The sequence below is a fragment of the Lissotriton helveticus genome, chromosome 4_1, assembly GCF_964261635.1.
Source record: "Lissotriton helveticus chromosome 4_1, aLisHel1.1, whole genome shotgun sequence".
Taxonomy (NCBI): domain Eukaryota; kingdom Metazoa; phylum Chordata; class Amphibia; order Caudata; family Salamandridae; genus Lissotriton; species Lissotriton helveticus.
The window spans coordinates 969,798,191-969,819,480 of NC_136063.1; the positions used below are offsets into that span (position 1 = coordinate 969,798,191).

At 36.6% G+C, this 21,290-nt stretch overlaps 6 non-coding genes across 6 annotated transcripts; all 6 read left to right on the forward strand.

Moving 5' to 3' along the window:
• The first annotated feature begins 2,480 nt into the window (after positions 1–2,480).
• On the forward strand, positions 2,481–2,554 carry TRNAF-AAA (transfer RNA phenylalanine (anticodon AAA)). The gene has a single exon. It is a non-coding gene; the product is annotated as a tRNA-Phe (tRNA).
• Positions 2,555–4,860: 2,306 nt separating this feature from the next.
• Positions 4,861–4,934, forward strand: TRNAI-AAU (transfer RNA isoleucine (anticodon AAU)). The gene has a single exon. It is a non-coding gene; the product is annotated as a tRNA-Ile (tRNA).
• Positions 4,935–5,514: 580 nt separating this feature from the next.
• Positions 5,515–5,588, forward strand: TRNAF-AAA (transfer RNA phenylalanine (anticodon AAA)). Its single transcript has one exon. It is a non-coding gene; the product is annotated as a tRNA-Phe (tRNA).
• Positions 5,589–7,675: 2,087 nt separating this feature from the next.
• On the forward strand, positions 7,676–7,749 carry TRNAF-AAA (transfer RNA phenylalanine (anticodon AAA)). The gene has a single exon. It is a non-coding gene; the product is annotated as a tRNA-Phe (tRNA).
• A 2,307-nt stretch (positions 7,750–10,056) lies between these two features.
• Positions 10,057–10,130, forward strand: TRNAI-AAU (transfer RNA isoleucine (anticodon AAU)). Its single transcript has one exon. It is a non-coding gene; the product is annotated as a tRNA-Ile (tRNA).
• A 580-nt stretch (positions 10,131–10,710) lies between these two features.
• On the forward strand, positions 10,711–10,784 carry TRNAF-AAA (transfer RNA phenylalanine (anticodon AAA)). The gene has a single exon. It is a non-coding gene; the product is annotated as a tRNA-Phe (tRNA).
• Positions 10,785–21,290: the final 10,506 nt, after the last annotated feature.

The window sequence follows — 21,290 nt, forward strand, 5'->3', positions numbered from 1 at the left end:
TGTTTATCTCTATATTTCCTTTGAGGAGAAGCTGATAAAATGATTAGATGAATCAATTCAATATAGGTGATGAATATTTATGTATTGCTTAACCACATGTAAAAAACGTTAATGGTTCTAAGTTCTAACACTAAGTATGAAAATCTCTTTTGTATTGTAATTTTTTTAAGACATATTAGTTTCTTCATGTTGATAATATATAACAATAACTTCATGGTAAACTGCTGAAATTAAGCTTTCCAAATTTCCTGGGTTAACTATCATTTGCCCTTCTTCATTTGCTGGACCTCCAGGTAGTTGTGCAAAATGGCCTGTTAGCTCAGATGGTTAGAGCGGGGTGCTAATAACGCCAAGGTCACAGGTTCGATCCCTGTACAGGCCAAGTTTAATTGTTTGAACAAAGATGAATTTTTCTTGTGTCTCATTTTGGACTGTTTATCTCCTTGAATCACACGCTGCTTGAAGGATTGGATGGAATCAGTAGCATTTCATCATCTGCTAATTCTTCAAAAGTATTCTATATATTTAGTGAGCCTATTAGTTTAGTCTGTTAGAGCATGAAGTTAAAAACGCAAAGGACATAATTCCAATCAGTCGCCAAGCCAATACTTGATGCTCCTTTAATGTTGAAAATAGATGTATTTTCTTCTGTATCCTGTTTACCTCTATATTTCCTTTGCGCAGAAGCTGATAGAATGATTAGATGAATCAATTGAATATAGGTGATGAATATTTATTTATTGCTAAACCACGTGGAAAAAACTTTACTGGTTAAAAATTCTAACACTAAGTATGGAAATCTCTTTTGTATTGCAATTTTTTTGAAGTCATATTAGTTTCTTCATGTTGATAATATGAAAGTTAATTCATATTAAACAGCTGAAATTAAGCTTTCCAAATCTCCCGGTTGAACTATCATTAGCAGTGCTTCCTGTGCTGGTCCTCCAGAAGATGTGAAATTTGGCCTGTTAACTCAGTTGGGTAGAGCGTGGTGCTAATAACGCCAAGGTCACAGGTTCGATCACTGTACAGGCCAAGTTTAATTCTTTGAAAAAAGATGAATTTTTCTTGTGTCTCATTTTGGACTGTTTATCTCCTTGGATCAAACGCTGCTTGAAGGATTGGATGAATACATTTGATATAATTATAGAATTAATAACTATTCTTAAAGCGCCCGGAATATCTATTAATGGTTCTAAGTTCTAAAGCCAAGTAACTAAATCTCGTATTTATTGCAATTTATTGAGATAATTTTTGTTTAGTCTTGTTGATAATATATAAAGATACTATGAATGTAAACAGCTGAATATAAGCTTTCCAACTATCCTGGATTAACAATCAGTAGGACTTCATCATCTGCTTCATCTTCAATAGTATGCTATATATTTAGTGAGACTATTAGTTTAGTCTGTTAGAGCATGAAGTTAAAAATGCCAAGGACATACTTTCAATCAGTCTCCAAGCCAATACTTGATGCACCTTTAATGTTGAAAATAGATGTATTTTCTACTGTATCATGTTTATCTCTATATTTCCTTTGAGGAGAAGCTGATAAAATGATTAGATGAATCAATTCAATATAGGTGATGAATATTTATTTATTGCTTAACCACATGGAAAAAACGTTAATGGTTCTAAGTTCTAACACTAAGTATGAAAATCTCTTTTGTATTGTAATTTTTTTTTAAGTCATATTAGTTTCTTCATGTTGATAATATATAACAATAACTTCATGGTAAACTGCTGAAATTAAGCTTTCCAAATCTCCTGGGATAACTATCATTTACCCTTCTTCATATGCTGGACTTCCAGGTTGATGTGCAAAATGGCCTGTTAGCTCAGATGGTTAGAGCGTGGTGCTAATAACGCCGAGGTCACAGGTTTGATCCCTGTACAGGCCAAGTTTAATTGTTTGAACAAAGATGAATTTTTATTGTGTCTCATTTTGGACTGTTTATCTCCTTGAATCACACGCTGCTTGAAGGATTGGATGGAATCAGTAGCTTTCATCATCTGCTAATTCTTCTAAAGTATTCTATATATTTAGTGAGCCTATTAGTTTAGTCTGTTAGAGCATGAAGTAAAAAACGCAAAGGACATAATTTCAATCAGTCTCCAAGCCAATACTTGATGCTCCTTTAATGTTGAAAATAGATGTATTTTCTTCTGTATCATGTTTACCTCTATATTTCCTTTGCGCAGAAGCTGATAGAATGATTAGATGAATCAAATGAATATAGGTGATGAATATTTATTTATTGCGAAACCACGTGGAAAAAACGTTACTGGTTCAAAATTCTAACACTAAGTATGGAAATCTCTTTTGTATTGCAATTTTTTTGAAGTCATATTAGTTTCTTCATGTTGATAATATGAAAGTTAATTCATATTAAACAGCTGAAATTAAGCTTTCCAAATCTCCCGGTTGAACTATCATTAGCACTGCTTCCTGTGCTGGTCCTCCAGAAGATGTGCAAATTGGCCTGTTAGCTCAGTTAGTTAGAGCGTGGTGCTAAAAACGCCAAGGTCACAGGTTCGATCCCTGTACAGGCCAAGTTTAATTCTTTGAAAAAAGATGAATTTTTCTTGTGTCACATTTTGGACTGTTTATCTCCCCGGATCAAACGCTGCTTGAAGGATTGGATGAATACATTTGATATAATTATAGAATTAATTACTATTCTTAAAGTGCCTGGAATATCTATTAATGGTTCTAAGTTCTAACGCCAAGTAACTAAATCTCTTATTTATTGCAATTTATTGAGATCTTTTTTGTTTAGTCTTGTTGATAATATATAAAGATACTATGAATGTAAACAGCTGAATATAAGCTTTCCAACTATCCCGGATTAACAATCAGTAGGACTTCATCATCTGCTTCATCTTCAATAGTATGCTATATATTTAGTGACTCTATTAGTTTAGTCTGTTAGAGCATGAAGTTAAAAACGCCAAGGACATACTTTCACTCAGTCTCCAAGCCAATACTTGATGCTCCTTTAATGTTGAAAATAGATGTATTTTCTACTGTATCATGTTTATCTCTATATTTCCTTTGAGGAGAAGCTGATAAAATGATTAGATGAATCAATTCAATATAGGTGATGAATATTTATGTATTGCTTAACCACATGTAAAAAACGTTAATGGTTCTAAGTTCTAACACTAAGTATGAAAATCTCTTTTGTATTGTAATTTTTTTAAGACATATTAGTTTCTTCATGTTGATAATATATAACAATAACTTCATGGTAAACTGCTGAAATTAAGCTTTCCAAATTTCCTGGGTTAACTATCATTTGCCCTTCTTCAATTGCTGGACCTCCAGATAGTTGTGCAAAATGGCCTGTTAGCTCAGATGGTTAGAGCGTGGTGCTAATAACGCTAAGGTCACAGGTTTGATCCCTGTACAGGCCAAGTTTAATTGTTTGAACAAAGATGAATTTTTCTTGTGTCTCATTTTGGACTGTTTATCTCCTTGAATCACACGCTGCTTGAAGGATTGGATGGAATCAGTAGCATTTCATCATCTGCTAATTCTTCAAAAGTATTCTATATATTTAGTGAGCCTATTAGTTTAGTCTGTTAGAGCATGAAGTTAAAAACGCAAAGGACATAATTCCAATCAGTCGCCAAGCCAATACTTGATGCTCCTTTAATGTTGAAAATAGATGTATTTTCTTCTGTATCCTGTTTACCTCTATATTTCCTTTGCGCAGAAGCTGATAGAATGATTAGATGAATCAATTGAATATAGGTGATGAATATTTATTTATTGCTAAACCACGTGGAAAAAACTTTACTGGTTAAAAATTCTAACACTAAGTATGGAAATCTCTTTTGTATTGCAATTTTTTGCAAGTCATATTAGTTTCTTCATGTTGATAATATGAAAGTTAATTCATATTAAACAGCTGAAATTAAGCTTTCCAAATCTCCCGGTTGAACTATCATTAGCACTGCTTCCTGTGCCGGTCCTCCAGAAGATGTGAAATTTGGCCTGGTAGCTCAGTTGGTTAGAGCGTGGTGCTAATAACGCCAAGGTCACAGGTTCGATCACTGTACAGGCTAAGTTTAATTCTTTGAAAAAAGATGAATTTTTCTTGTGTCTCATTTTGGACTGTTTATCTCCTTGGATCAAACGCTGCTTGAAGGATTGGATGAATACATTTGATATAATTATAGAATTAATTACTATTCTTAAAGCGCCCGGAATATCTACTAATGGTTCTAAGTTCTAAAGCCAAGTAACTAAATCTCGTATTTATTGCAATTTATTGAGATAATTTTTGTTTAGTCTTGTTGATAATATATAAAGATACTATGAATGTAAACAGCTGAATATAAGCTTTCCAACTATCCCGGATTAACAATCAGTAGGACTTCATCATCTGCTTCATCTTCAATAGTATGCTATATATTTAGTGAGACTATTAGTTTAGTCTGTTAGAGCATGAAGTTAAAAATGCCAAGGACATACTTTCAATCAGTCTCCAAGCCAATACTTGATGCACCTTTAATGTTGAAAATAGATGTATTTTCTACTGTATCATGTTTATCTCTATATTTCCTTTGAGGAGAAGCTGATAAAATGATTAGATGAATCAATTCAATATAGGTGATGAATATTTATTTATTGCTTAACCACATGGAAAAAACGTTAATGGTTCTAAGTTCTAACACTAAGTATGAACATCTCTTTTGTATTGTAATTTTTTTAAGTCATATTAGTTTCTTCATGTTGATAATATATAACAATAACTTCATGGTAAACTGCTGAAATTAAGCTTTCCAAATCTCCTGGGATAACTATCATTTACCCTTCTTCATATGCTGGACCTCCAGGTTGATGTGCAAAATGGCCTGTTAGCTCAGATGGTTAGAGCGTGGTGCTAATAACGCCAAGGTCACAGGTTCGATCCCTGTACAGGCCAAGTTTAATTGTTTGAACAAAGATGAATTTTTCTTGTGTCTCATTTTGGACTGTTTATCTCCTTGAATCACACGCTGCTTGAAGGATTGGATGGAATCAGTAGCATTTCATCATCTGCTAATTCTTCAAAAGTATTCTATATATTTAGTGAGCCTATTAGTTTAGTCTGTTAGAGCATGAAGTTAAAAACGCAAAGGACATCATTTCAATCAGTCTCCAAGCCAATACTTGATGCTCCTTTAATGTTGAAAATAGATGTATTTTCTTCTGTATCATGTTTACCTCCATATTTCCTTTGCGCAGAAGCTGATAGAATGATTAGATGAATCAATTGAATATAGGTGATGAATATTTATTTATTGCTAAACCACGCGGAAAAAACGTTACTGGTTCAAAATTCTAACACTAAGTATGGAAATCTCTTTTGTATTGCAATTTTTTTGAAGTCATATTAGTTTCTTCATGTTGATAATATGAAAGTTAATTCATATTAAACAGCTGAAATTAAGCTTTCCAAATCTCCCGGATAACCTATCATTAGCACTGCTTCCTGTGCTGGTCCTCCAGAAGATGTACAAATTGGCCTGTTAGCTCAGTTAGTTAGAGCGTGGTGCTAAATACGCCAAGGTCACAGGTTCGATCCCTGTACAGGCCAAGTTTAATTCTTTGAAAAAAGATGAATTTTTCTTGTGTCTCATTTGGACTGTTTATCTCCTTGGATCAAACGCTGCTTGAAGGATTGGATGAATACATTTGATATAATTATAGAATTAATTACTATTCTTAAAGCGCCTGGAATATCTATTAATGTTTCTAAGTTCTAACGCCAAGTAACTAAATCTCTTATTTATTGCAATTTATTGAGATCTTTTTTGTTTAGTCTTGTTGATAATATATAAAGATACTATGAATGTAAACAGCTGAATATAAGCTTTCCAACTATCCCGGATTAACAATCAGTAGGACTTCATCATCTGCTTCATCTTCAATAGTATGCTATATATTTAGTGACTCTATTAGTTTAGTCTGTTAGAGCATGAAGTTAAAAACGCCAAGGACATACTTTCAATCAGTCTCCAAGCCAATACTTGATGCTCCTTTAATGTTGAAAATAGATGTATTTTCTACTGTATCATCTTTATCTCTATATTTCCTTTGAGGAGAAGCTGATAAAATGATTAGATGAATCAATTCAATATAGGTGATGAATATTTATGTATTGCTTAACCACATGGAAAAAACGTTAATGGTTCTAAGTTCTAACACTAAGTATGAAAATCTCTGTTGTATTGTAATTTTTTTTAAGTCATATTAGTTTCTTCATGTTGATAATATATAACAATAACTTCATGGTAAACTGCTGAAATTAAGCTTTCCAAATCTCCTGGGTTAACTATCATTTGCCCTTCTTCATTTGCTGGACATCCAGGTAGCTGTGCAAAATGGCCTGTTAGAGCGTGGTGCTAATAAAGCCAAGGTCACAGGTTCGATCCCTGTACAGGCCAAGTTTAATTGTTTGAACAAAGATGAATTTTTCTTGTGTCTCATTTTGGAGTGTTTATCTCCTTGAATCACACGCTGCTTGAAGGATTGGATGGAATCAGTAGCATTTCATCATCTGCTAATTCTTCAAGAGTATTCTATATATTTAGTGAGCCTATTAGTTTAGTCTGTTAGAGCATGAAGTTAAAAACGCAAAGGACATAATTTCAATCAGTCTCCAAGCCAATACGTGATGCTCCTTTAATGTTGAAAATAGATGTATTTTCTTCTGTATCATGTTTACCTCTATATTTCCTTTGTGCAGAAGCTGATAGAATGATTAGATGAATCAATTGAATATAGGTGATGAATATTTATTTATTGCTTAACCACATGGAAAAAACGTTAATGGTTCTAAGTTCTAACACTAAGTATGAAAATCTCTTTTGTATTGTAATTTTTTTTTAAGTCATATTAGTTTCTTCATGTTGATAATATATAACAATAACTTCATGGTAAACTGCTGAAATTAAGCTTTCCAAATCTCCTGGGATAACTATCATTTACCCTTCTTCATATGCTGGACTTCCAGGTTGATGTGCAAAATGGCCTGTTAGCTCAGATGGTTAGAGCGTGGTGCTAATAACGCCGAGGTCACAGGTTTGATCCCTGTACAGGCCAAGTTTAATTGTTTGAACAAAGATGAATTTTTATTGTGTCTCATTTTGGACTGTTTATCTCCTTGAATCACACGCTGCTTGAAGGATTGGATGGAATCAGTAGCTTTCATCATCTGCTAATTCTTCAAAAGTATTCTATATATTTAGTGAGCCTATTAGTTTAGTCTGTTAGAGCATGAAGTTAAAAACGCAAAGGACATCATTTCAATCAGTCTCCAAGCCAATACTTGATGCTCCTTTAATGTTGAAAATAGATGTATTTTCTTCTGTATCATGTTTACCTCCATATTTCCTTTGCGCAGAAGCTGATAGAATGATTAGATGAATCAATTGAATATAGGTGATGAATATTTATTTATTGCTAAACCACGCGGAAAAAACGTTACTGGTTCAAAATTCTAACACTAAGTATGGAAATCTCTTTTGTATTGCAATTTTTTTGAAGTCATATTAGTTTCTTCATGTTGATAATATGAAAGTTAATTCATATTAAACAGCTGAAATTAAGCTTTCCAAATCTCCCGGTTGAACTATCATTAGCACTGCTTCCTGTGCTGGTCCTCCAGAAGATGTGCAAATTGGCCTGTTAGCTCAGTTAGTTAGAGCGTGGTGCTAAAAACGCCAAGGTCACAGGTTCGATCCCTGTACAGGCCAAGTTTAATTCTTTGAAAAAAGATGAATTTTTCTTGTGTCACATTTTGGACTGTTTATCTCCCCGGATCAAACGCTGCTTGAAGGATTGGATGAATACATTTGATATAATTATAGAATTAATTACTATTCTTAAAGTGCCTGGAATATCTATTAATGGTTCTAAGTTCTAACGCCAAGTAACTAAATCTCTTATTTATTGCAATTTATTGAGATCTTTTTTGTTTAGTCTTGTTGATAATATATAAAGATACTATGAATGTAAACAGCTGAATATAAGCTTTCCAACTATCCCGGATTAACAATCAGTAGGACTTCATCATCTGCTTCATCTTCAATAGTATGCCTTATATTTAGTGACTCTATTAGTTTAGTCTGTTAGAGCATGAAGTTAAAAACGCCAAGGACATACTTTCACTCAGTCTCCAAGCCAATACTTGATGCTCCTTTAATGTTGAAAATAGATGTATTTTCTACTGTATCATGTTTATCTCTATATTTCCTTTGAGGAGAAGCTGATAAAATGATTAGATGAATCAATTCAATATAGGTGATGAATATTTATGTATTGCTTAACCACATGTAAAAAACGTTAATGGTTCTAAGTTCTAACACTAAGTATGAAAATCTCTTTTGTATTGTAATTTTTTTAAGACATATTAGTTTCTTCATGTTGATAATATATAACAATAACTTCATGGTAAACTGCTGAAATTAAGCTTTCCAAATTTCCTGGGTTAACTATCATTTGCCCTTCTTCAATTGCTGGACCTCCAGGTAGTTGTGCAAAATGGCCTGTTAGCTCAGATGGTTAGAGCGTGGTGCTAATAACGCCAAGGTCACAGGTTTGATCCCTGTACAGGCCAAGTTTAATTGTTTGAACAAAGATGAATTTTTCTTGTGTCTCATTTTGGACTGTTTATCTCCTTGAATCACACGCTGCTTGAAGGATTGGATGGAATCAGTAGCATTTCATCATCTGCTAATTCTTCAAAAGTATTCTATATATTTAGTGAGCCTATTAGTTTAGTCTGTTAGAGCATGAAGTTAAAAACGCAAAGGACACAAATTCCAATCAGTCGCCAAGCCAATACTTGATGCTCCTTTAATGTTGAAAATAGATGTATTTTCTTCTGTATCCTGTTTACCTCTATATTTCCTTTGCGCAGAAGCTGATAGAATGATTAGATGAATCAATTGAATATAGGTGATGAATATTTATTTATTGCTAAACCACGTGGAAAAAACTTTACTGGTTAAAAATTCTAACACTAAGTATGGAAATCTCTTTTGTATTGCAATTTTTTGGAAGTCATATTAGTTTCTTCATGTTGATAATATGAAAGTTAATTCATATTAAACAGCTGAAATTAAGCTTTCCAAATCTCCCGGTTGAACTATCATTAGCACTGCTTCCTGTGCCGGTCCTCCAGAAGATGTGAAATTTGGCCTGGTAGCTCAGTTGGTTAGAGCGTGGTGCTAATAACGCCAAGGTCACAGGTTCGATCACTGTACAGGCTAAGTTTAATTCTTTGAAAAAAGATGAATTTTTCTTGTGTCTCATTTTGGACTGTTTATCTCCTTGGATCAAACGCTGCTTGAAGGATTGGATGAATACATTTGATATAATTATAGAATTAATTACTATTCTTAAAGCGCCCGGAATATCTATTAATGGTTCTAAGTTCTAAAGCCAAGTAACTAAATCTCGTATTTATTGCAATTTATTGAGATAATTTTTGTTTAGTCTTGTTGATAATATATAAAGATACTATGAATGTAAACAGCTGAATATAAGCTTTCCAACTATCCCGGATTAACAATCAGTAGGACTTCATCATCTGCTTCATCTTCAATAGTATGCTATATATTTAGTGAGACTATTAGTTTAGTCTGTTAGAGCATGAAGTTAAAAATGCCAAGGACATACTTTCAATCAGTCTCCAAGCCAATACTTGATGCACCTTTAATGTTGAAAATAGATGTATTTTCTACTGTATCATGTTTATCTCTATATTTCCTTTGAGGAGAAGCTGATAAAATGATTAGATGAATCAATTCAATATAGGTGATGAATATTTATTTATTGCTTAACCACATGGAAAAAACGTTAATGGTTCTAAGTTCTAACACTAAGTATGAACATCTCTTTTGTATTGTAATTTTTTTAAGTCATATTAGTTTCTTCATGTTGATAATATATAACAATAACTTCATGGTAAACTGCTGAAATTAAGCTTTCCAAATCTCCTGGGATAACTATCATTTACCCTTCTTCATATGCTGGACCTCCAGGTTGATGTGCAAAATGGCCTGTTAGCTCAGATGGTTAGAGCGTGGTGCTAATAACGCCAAGGTCACAGGTTCGATCCCTGTACAGGCCAAGTTTAATTGTTTGAACAAAGATGAATTTTTCTTGTGTCTCATTTTGGACTGTTTATCTCCTTGAATCACACGCTGCTTGAAGGATTGGATGGAATCAGTAGCATTTCATCATCTGCTAATTCTTCAAAAGTATTCTATATATTTAGTGAGCCTATTAGTTTAGTCTGTTAGAGCATGAAGTTAAAAACGCAAAGGACATCATTTCAATCAGTCTCCAAGCCAATACTTGATGCTCCTTTAATGTTGAAAATAGATGTATTTTCTTCTGTATCATGTTTACCTCCATATTTCCTTTGCGCAGAAGCTGATAGAATGATTAGATGAATCAATTGAATATAGGTGATGAATATTTATTTATTGCTAAACCACGCGGAAAAAACGTTACTGGTTCAAAATTCTAACACTAAGTATGGAAATCTCTTTTGTATTGCAATTTTTTTGAAGTCATATTAGTTTCTTCATGTTGATAATATGAAAGTTAATTCATATTAAACAGCTGAAATTAAGCTTTCCAAATCTCCCGGATAACCTATCATTAGCACTGCTTCCTGTGCTGGTCCTCCAGAAGATGTGCAAATTGGCCTGTTAGCTCAGTTAGTTAGAGCGTGGTGCTAAATACGCCAAGGTCACAGGTTCGATCCCTGTACAGGCCAAGTTTAATTCTTTGAAAAAAGATGAATTTTTCTTGTGTCTCATTTGGACTGTTTATCTCCTTGGATCAAACGCTGCTTGAAGGATTGGATGAATACATTTGATATAATTATAGAATTAATTACTATTCTTAAAGCGCCTGGAATATCTATTAATATTTCTAAGTTCTAACGCCAAGTAACTAAATCTCTTATTTATTGCAATTTATTGAGATCTTTTTTGTTTAGTCTTGTTGATAATATATAAAGATACTATGAATGTAAACAGCTGAATATAAGCTTTCCAACTATCCCGGATTAACAATCAGTAGGACTTCATCATCTGCTTCATCTTCAATAGTATGCTATATATTTAGTGACTCTATTAGTTTAGTCTGTTAGAGCATGAAGTTAAAAACGCCAAGGACATACTTTCAATCAGTCTCCAAGCCAATACTTGATGCTCCTTTAATGTTGAAAATAGATGTATTTTCTACTGTATCATCTTTATCTCTATATTTCCTTTGAGGAGAAGCTGATAAAATGATTAGATGAATCAATTCAATATAGGTGATGAATATTTATGTATTGCTTAACCACATGGAAAAAACGTTAATGGTTCTAAGTTCTAACACTAAGTATGAAAATCTCTGTTGTATTGTAATTTTTTTTAAGTCATATTAGTTTCTTCATGTTGATAATATATAACAATAACTTCATGGTAAACTGCTGAAATTAAGCTTTCCAAATCTCCTGGGTTAACTATCATTTGCCCTTCTTCATTTGCTGGACATCCAGGTAGCTGTGCAAAATGGCCTGTTAGAGCGTGGTGCTAATAAAGCCAAGGTCACAGGTTCGATCCCTGTACAGGCCAAGTTTAATTGTTTGAACAAAGATGAATTTTTCTTGTGTCTCATTTTGGAGTGTTTATCTCCTTGAATCACACGCTGCTTGAAGGATTGGATGGAATCAGTAGCATTTCATCATCTGCTAATTCTTCAAGAGTATTCTATATATTTAGTGAGCCTATTAGTTTAGTCTGTTAGAGCATGAAGTTAAAAACGCAAAGGACATAATTTCAATCAGTCTCCAAGCCAATACGTGATGCTCCTTTAATGTTGAAAATAGATGTATTTTCTTCTGTATCATGTTTACCTCTATATTTCCTTTGTGCAGAAGCTGATAGAATGATTAGATGAATCAATTGAATATAGGTGATGAATATTTATTTATTGCTAAACCACGTGGAAAAAACGTTGCTGGTTCAAAATTCTAACACTAAGTATGGAAATCTCTTTTGTATTGCAATTTTTTTGAAGTCATATTAGTTCCTTCATGTTGATAATATGAAAGTTAATTCATATTAAACAGCTGAAATTAAGCTTTCCATATCTCCCGGTTGAACTATCATTAGCACTGCTTCCTGTGCTGGTCCTCCGGAAGATGTGAAATTTGGCCTGTTAGCTCCGTTGGTTAGAGCGTGGTGCTAATAACGCCAAGGTCACAGGTTCGATCACTGTACAGGCCAAGTTTAATTCTTTGAAAAAAGATGAATTTTTCTTGTATCTCATTTTGGACTGTTTATCTCCTTGGATCAAACGCTGCTTGAAGGATTGGATGAATACATTTGATATAATTATAGAATTAATTACTATTCTTAAAGCGCCTGGAATATCTATTAATGGTTCTAAGTTCTAACGCCAAGTAACTAAATCTCTTATTTATTGCAATTTATTGAGATCATTTTTGTGTAATCTCGTTGATAATATATAAAGATACTATGAATGTAAACAGCTGAATATAAGCTTTCCAACTATCCCGGATTAACAATCAGTAGGACTTCATCATCTGCTTCATCTTCAATAGTATGCTATATATTTAGTGACTCTATTAGTTTAGTCTGTTAGAGCATGAAGTTAAAAACGCCAAGGACATACTTTCAATCAGTCTCCAAGCCAATACTTGATGCTCCTTTAATGTTGAAAATAGATGTATTTTCTACTGTATCATGTTTATCTCTATATTTCCTTTGAGGAGAAGCTGATAAAATGATTAGATGAATCAATTCAATATAGGTGATGAATATATAATTATTGCTTAACCACATGGAAAAAACGTTAATGGTTCTAAGTTCTAACACTAAGTATGAAAATCTCTTTTGTATTGTAAGTTTTTTTTAAGTCATATTGGTTTCTTCATGTTGATGATATATAACTATAACTTCATGGTAAACTGCTAAAATTAAGCTTTCCAAATCTCCTGGGTTAACTATCATTTGCCCTTCTTCATATGCTGGACCTCCAGGAAGTTGTGCAAAATGGCCTGTTAGCTCAGATGGTTAGAGCGTGGTACTAATACCGCCAAGGTCACAGGTTTGATCCCTGTACAGGCCAAGTTTAATTGTTTGAAAATAGATGAATTTTTCTAGTGTCTCATTTTGGACTGTTTATCTCCTTGGATCACACGCTGCTTGAAGGATTGGATGGAATCAGTAGCATTTCATCATCTGCTAATTCTTCAAAAGTATGCTATATATTTAGGGAACATGGCGGCGGCAGGCTAGCGGCTGCTGAAGAGCTCCCCCGCCACGACACCACAATTCGCCGGGAACTACCAACATAACGATGGATCTCACCGGCTGACTATCACAGTTTTGAGCGGTGAGGACAGATAATGTCTCAGTCTTCTCTTTACCCCGCGGAAAACTGAGTTTGTTCTCCTTTGTGTCTCCCAGTAAAAAAGAAACAAAACGCTCCAGGCACTAGGACCTTGGATCCGGATCCGGACCTGAGGGATGCGGCCTCGCGTCTCATGTGACGTTCGGCTCTGCGCTCGGCTGGAGGCAGGAGAGCTGAGCCGTGCTAGAAGCATCAGGAGCCGCTGCAGTCTCTCGAAGGTTGCTGTGTGTCCACCGACCGACAGCCTCAAAAGCACACGGATACTCTACAGCCGAGATTATTGGCAGCGCTCAAGAGCAGCACTTATCCTCCGAGTGTAAGGTCCGGTTTGCTGGGGCTGCTACCCCTCTTCGAGCCTAAGGGAACGTGAGGCTGCTGGTAAGGGGGTTCTAAGTGGGAGTGCCTGCATGGAGGCAGAAGTTGTGAGTGAAGTTGAAAACCGATCTGCCTACACAGACATTAGTGTGGTTAATCCTCTAGATAATACAGAGGGAGGTTTAAAACAGTTAAAGGGGGCAGTGTTTGGTGGAGGAGCAGTGGGCACCAGAAATCGATATCAGTTAAGGTCTAAACAGGACCTTAGGAGGCAGGGGCTTTGGGACTCAGGAGAAACCCTGGTGAGAGAGGGGCCAACACCGGTATCCCCACACAAACATAAGAAGAAGGGGGGGCCAAGAGAGGAGGGGCTGTTAAGTGCAACAAACAGCTTTTAGCTCAGAGAGGCACCCCCTCACTCAAAAGCTTCTTTAAGATTATGGAGCAGGCAGTTAACTCAAAGGAAGACCCCTCCGAAAAATCATTTGTGGGAGTAGGAGGAGAAACGTCAGACATCAATATAGAGCCTGCTGTTTCAGATGAGGTGGTGGAGGTAGGCGAAGGGTCTAACGAACTTGATATCGAGCCTCCCCTCCCCATCCTGACAACTTAACCTTTGGAAAATAGGTATGCAGTACTGGAGCCGATTACACATATGGAAGGATTAAAACATACTTTATCCGCTCCCCTAGAGCATGATCCTGTGTCGAGCACTGATCTTTTAAGTAGGCAAGGGCCTCTCCTCCCAAGTACAAAATTAGACGCAGTAAATTTGGCCACTGCTTCATCTCCAGTATCCCCTATGGTTCATACTTTATCTGATAATGGGAGCCCTTGTACCTCTCAAACTCCCCATACAGCCCTACTTAAACCTCTTTCTAATCCCCTTTCCTTTTGTAGTGCAAATAGTATTGCACACGATTCTATCCTAAACACCAGGGGTAGATTTGAAGAAGCTGTCAGTGGAGAAGAGAGGGACCGACTTGGTTGTCTATTCCAATCTCTCAGGGACGACTTGATGGACAAGTTTGCAACTTCCGAGAGCAATCAGAAAGGACTATATGATAGATTTGATAATTTGGAGGCAAAAATGGAGGGACTAGCAGCTCAAACCTGTGTGCTAGAAAGTAAAGTTACCTCGCTCTCGGAAACATCAAAGGAGAATTCCAAAGATATTAATACTCTAAAGGAGCAGAACCATAAACTCACAATGGACATGGAGAGGTTGGAAATGCAGAGTCGTCGAAATAACTTAAGAATACTTAAGATTCCAGAGGGGGCTGAAGTGGAAGACATTAAGGGATTCATGTGCAGGCTACTACGGGAAGATATATTAAAGGATCGACCAGATATAGATCTAGAAGCTGAAATTCAGCGTGTACACAGAGAACCCTTCAGGCTACATCCGGACAGCAAAGCCCCCCGAAAAATCTTGGTATATTTTCAGACATACACAGTAAAAGAACTAATCCTCAGCAGGTGTCTCGCAAGATCCTCTCTTCACTATCCGGCCAATCCCTATCAAATTAGATCGGACATAGGGGGAAAACGGCTCAGAGGCAATGGGAGCTGGGTTCCAGGATGCCTGAACTCCGTTCTTTGGGAGCTCAAGTCCAAATGAAATTTCCTGCCCTATTAAAAATAATGTGGAACAATAAGATGCATAACTGTAACTACCCCGAGGAAGTAGATGAACTGCTAGACAAAATGAGAAAATAGCCAAGCAGCATCAACCTTGGCATATAGTTATAAGTTGTGCATAACTAATTGTATGTAATTAGTAAAACAGGGATGAGCTGATTGGTATACCTGCTACCAGGGGGAAATAGAAAAAAAAAAAGGGAAAGGGGAAAGGAAAAAACTTTTGAAAAAAAAAAACCTATAAAAAAAAAAGGAAAAAAAACTGCACACGGGTTGTTGGGGGACATAATAGTTAATGGTTAATACACAAAGCATGGGAAAGATAAAGCTTTAAGCTAGATGTGGTGTCTTAAAGGTGGGGGGGCTCTCTAGGGCGTGGATACGCCGAATAAGAGTGAGGAGGGAGGGTTCCTTGGAGGGAGGGGTGGGAGTGGTTACGGGGGGGAGGGGGTAAAACACTTAAAAATGTCCTCAGATGCAAGAAGTTCTTATTTTGATGGGTTGAAAAATCAATGCAGATCTCAACGAGCTATAATTACTGGTTTTCGCTATGGCAGTTAGTACTACGATATTATCTTGGAATTTAAATGGGATAGGGGATCGAAAGAAACAGCAAAGATTTTGTGAATTTCTTAAAAAGACAAACGAGCACATTTTTTCCCTACAAGAAACCCATCTTGAAGCGGAAGCATGCGGTCAAGTTTTTTCTAGACTTAGGTGGGTTCAGGAGATCCTGTGCTCTAAACAGAAAGGTTCCACGAGAGGAGTAGCCATTATTGTGCGGGCAAATAAGGGCATTAGGGTACAAAACTGGGGAACAGATCAATTGGGGCGATGGCTGGTGGCAGTCCTCTCTATTGGCAGTCTTACTTTTTTATGTACTGCATATTACGGTCCCAATGAAGATAATCCCAGGTTTCTTAAAAAAATAGAAGAATATATGATACAATACACAGCTCCAGTCATTTTGGGAGGCGACTTTAATCTTATTTTGGACCCTCTTTTGGACCGTACTTCTAAGGCAAAATATAATTCCCCTAACAAATCCTTGCTGGCTCTGAAAAATATTATAAAAAACTTCAACCTTCGGGAGGCTTGGAGAACTAAGCAAGGAAATCTCAGGGAATACTCTTTTTACAGTAAGAAATATAAACAATACTCTAGAATCGAATTTTTTTTCTTAGACCAAGTTTTCTTGTCAGATATCGTTTCAGTTTCTCATATTCCTGTAGGTTTGTCTGATCATTCGGTTGTGGAACTGAAAATTGATCTTAAGGTCACGCCCCCACTATATAGATGGACTCCGGATAGAACAATCCTTTTAGATGATGAAATTAAAAGTAAAATCAAGGGAAATCTGCTGGAGTTTTTTTTATTCAATGCACATACAGCTCCGGAACCAATGGTTTGGGACTCACTTAAGGCCTACTTGAGGGGTGTCCTTGGGTCGTATATGGCTTTAAAGAGAAAGCTTATGAAAGAAAAAGATAGATCTGACCTTGAAATGATTAAAACAAAAGAACAACAACTACAGTTAGCGGTATTGGAAGATAGGAGTAAGATCCCACTACTCGAAAAAGAGCTGATTGAGCTACAGAGTGGCTTCAAGGCACGCGCTGACAAAAAAAATAAGGACAGGTGGGAAGTGAGTAAACTCCGAAACTTCGAGTATGGGGAGAAGTGTGGCTCTCTCCTCGCCTGGAAAGCCAGAACGGAGCGGTGTAGGAACAGTATAAGCACACTAATTCAGCGGGGTTCAGGTCTGCCCCTAACAGAAGACGCTGACATCAGGATAGAGGCCAAAGGGTTTATTGAAGAACTATACCGGGAGCAGAATAGCCTGGGGAGGATGAGTTAGAACGTTGGTGGCCCATGAGAGAGTTACCCCAGTTGAGCGACTCGGATAAAGAATACTTAGTTACAGAGATTACCGAGGGAGAGGTACGGGCCCAACTAAAAAATATGGCTAGGAACAAGGCTCCGGGTCCAGATGGACTGCCGACCGAATTGTATAAGGATAATGTGGATGAAATCATAGCCCCATTACTGTTATTATTCAATAAAATCTTTATAGAAGGGGAGGACACCCCAGTTTAATGGTCAGAAGCCACCATCACCCTGATAGCAAAGCCTAATAAAAACCCCAATAACATAGAATCATATAGGCCCATCTCACTTCTAAATTCGGATTCAAAAATCTATTCAGGTATTCTTACGTCTAGATTGGCAAAAATAATTAAGTCCATCATCCACTCCGATCAACGGGGGTTTATACCTGGGCGCCCACTAAATGAACTTACTTTTCAAGTTGTAGGAGCAATAGATATGGCAGTGGAGCAAGGACTGCCGCTGACTATTGTGGCGATCGATGCTGCAAAAGCATTTGACCAAGTCAATTGGCTCTTTTTATGGAAAACCATGGTAAACTTTGGATTTCCAGACATATTCATTAGAGGGATTGAGACACTGCATAGGGGCCCTCGAGCCAAGGTTTTAGTCAATGGTAGTCTGACTGAATGGTTGGATATCTCGAGGGGAACGAGGCAGGGATGTCCCCTGTCCCCTCTCCTTTTTGATATCTACATTGAGCCGTTTGTCTGCTCCCTGAGATCTGACCCAGTGATTCTGCCTTTTAAAATTGGAGACTTGATTCTTAAGACAGCACTTTATGCCGATGACCTGCTTCTATATACATCAAATCCTGAGCAGGCCATTCCCAGACTATTTGAATTGGCTGAGGATTTTGGCACGGTCTCGGGATACAGGATTAATAAAGAAAAGACTGATATAATGAGTTGGAACAACCTGTCCCCGATACCAGAAGCCAAATTAAAAATTAGATACCTGGGTATTCAGCTTACTCATAATTTGGACGATATTACTAAAAGTAGTTGGCAGACGGCGGTCAAGGATATTAGGAAGCTCCTGACTAGATGGAATACCTTACCCCTTAACATCTATGGAAGAGTCAATCTAGTCAAGATGATAATACTGCCAAAAGTTACCTTCCTTTTTAATTCCATCCCCTTGCACTTTAACAAAAGGGATATTTCTAACCTTCAAGGAAGGATTGGCTCGTTTATCTGGGCGACTAAGTCCCCCAGAATTGCCTGGCGGAAATTAAGAAAGGGGCTAAAACTGGGTGGACTGGCTTTGCCCGATATACTTTTTTATTGCTATGCTTTTCAATTTAAGAATTTTAGACTTCTGGCAAACAAACTAGATTCCTCTTCACACGGAAGGCTTTTTCAGGCCATGCTATCAGACCTGCCACAAGGTCGGGAGTTTTTTCTGTACAAATTTGGGGACCAGAAGTTTTTTAAGAAGGTTCGCCTGAAGCTTCTTGGGACAGCACTCAACATCTGGAAGGCAATACGTAGAATTTTGAATATACCCTACTATCACTCGCAAGCCCCCATTTGGGACTCTTCAGGTACACCAGATTGCCTATTAGATCGTCTGGCTCTTCCTCTGAGAGCTGCAGGATTAACCAAGTGGGGGGACCTGTCTAATGATTCCAAACTGTTAGGTTGGGAATCTCTTTTAAATCTTCCTGGTGGGGCAGTCAATGCTGGACGAAATTCCGATTCTGAGACTTATCAGTAGGGCGACAGGGAGGAAAGGGGAGGTGTCACTTTGGTATAATGCACTGGTGGGGGCGAAAGACGAACTAGGAGCTGATACCACCAAGCTTTGGACTAGTATCGTCACCCAGGACTCCGAAGAGATGCTGAAGATCTGGATAGACTCGTTCACAATTTCCCAAAAAACCATAAAACCATCCAATCTCAGGAGGAATCATCTATTCACAGCTTATATGGCTTACTGGACTCCTGCGAAATTGTCAAGGATCTCGGCAGAAGAATACGTCTGTTTAAGATGCAGGTCACCAGATGCGGATGATAGACATATGTTTGTAGACTGCCCTGAAATTACCAGCTACTGGGATCAGGTTTGTGGGTTCTTAGAAGAGGTTCTATCTATACCAATCACTTATTCCCCTAGATTAATATTCTTTGGTCTCCCTACGGACTATGATGTCAGTAACAGCACCTCACAGTTTATTTTTTATGTCATTGTTATTGCTAGAAGGGAGATATGTAGGCAGTGGAAATCTGTAAGTCCTCCCCGATTCGCAAACTGTCTTAAGAACATTATGGCTGTTAGTCGTTTAGACTTACTGTGTGGAGGAGAGAGTGCTGTAAAAATATGGTCCCAACTAATTGCATGGTCTGAGAGAAAACGGACAAGGTACACAAAATGTCCAATGATTATGACAGAGGTTCTGTGGTCCTGTCCTCCCAAAGGTTCCGATACATCACGAAGGGGAGTGGGACAAGGTAACGACCTACCTCTGGGTGATCTCCGTCGGCTATACACGGTAGCCAGGGCGGGAATAGTTAGCCTGTGTTAAAGGCCAGGAGAAAAACCCATCTTGAGTTGACAATTTCTGGTGGCATTTATGAAGACAAAAAAATATATATATATATATATGCTATATATTTAGTGAGCCTATTAGTTTATTCTGTTAGAGCATGAAGTTAAAAACGCAAAGGACATACTTTCAATCAGTCTCCAAGCCAATACTTGATGCTCCTTTAATGTTGAAAATAGATGTATTTTCTTCTGTATCATGTTTACCTCTATATTTCCTTTGCGCAGAAGCTGATAGAATGATTAGATGAATCAATTGAATATAGGTGATGAATATTTATTTATTGCTAAACCATGTGGAAAAAACGTTACTGGTTCAAAATTCTAACACTAAGTATGGAAATCTCTTTTGTATTGCAATTTTTTTGAAGTCATATTAGTTTCTTCATGTTGATAATATGAAACTTAATTCATATTAAACAGCTGAAATTAAGCTTTCCAAATCTCCCGGTTGAACTATCATTAGCACTGCTTCCTGAGCTGGTCCTCCAGAAGATGTACAAATTGGTCTGTTAGCACAGTTGGTTAGAGCGGGGTGCTAATAACGCCAAGGTCACATGTTCGATCCCTGCACAGGCCAAGTTTAAATGTTTGAAAAAAGATGAATTTTTCTTGTGTCTCATTTTGGACTGTTTATCTCCTTGGATCAAACGCTGCTTGAAGGATTGGATGAATACATTTGATATAATTGTAGAATTAATTACTATTCTTAAAGCGCCTGGAATATCTATTAATGGTTCTAAGTTCTAACGCCAAGTAACTAAATCTCTTATTTATTGCAATTTATTGAGATCATTTTTGTTTAGTCTTGTTAATAATATATAATGATACTATGAATGTAAACAGCTGAATATAAGCTTTCCAACTATCCCGGATTCACAATCAGTAGGACTTCATCATCTGCTTCATCTTCAATTGTATGCTATATATTTAGTGAGACTATTAGTTTAGTCTGTTAGAGCATGAAGTTAAAAACGCCAAGGACATACTTTCAATCAGTCTCCAAGCCAATACTTGATGCTCCTTTAATGTTAAAAATAGATGTATTTTCTACTGTATCATGTTTATCTCTATATTTACTTTGAGGAGAAGCTGATAAAATGATTAGATGAATCAATTCAATATAGGTGATGAATATTTATTTATTGCTTAACCACATGGAAAAAATCGTTAATGGTTCTAAGTTCTAACACTAAGTATGAAAATCTCTTTTGTATTGTAATTTTTTTGAAGTCATATTAGTTTCTTCATGTTGATAATATATAACTATAACTTCGGGAAGATAACAACAAGATGCAATCTTCCCTACAGGACCTTACTATCAAAATTGGGGGGGTCTCCCAAGAAACCATAGAACTACAGGAACGGGTGGTTCAGGTGGAGGAGATAAATACCAAACTCGAAGGAGCTGTAGGAAAACACGACGACCAGTTGAAGGCACTGCAGCTAAAGGTCGAAGATT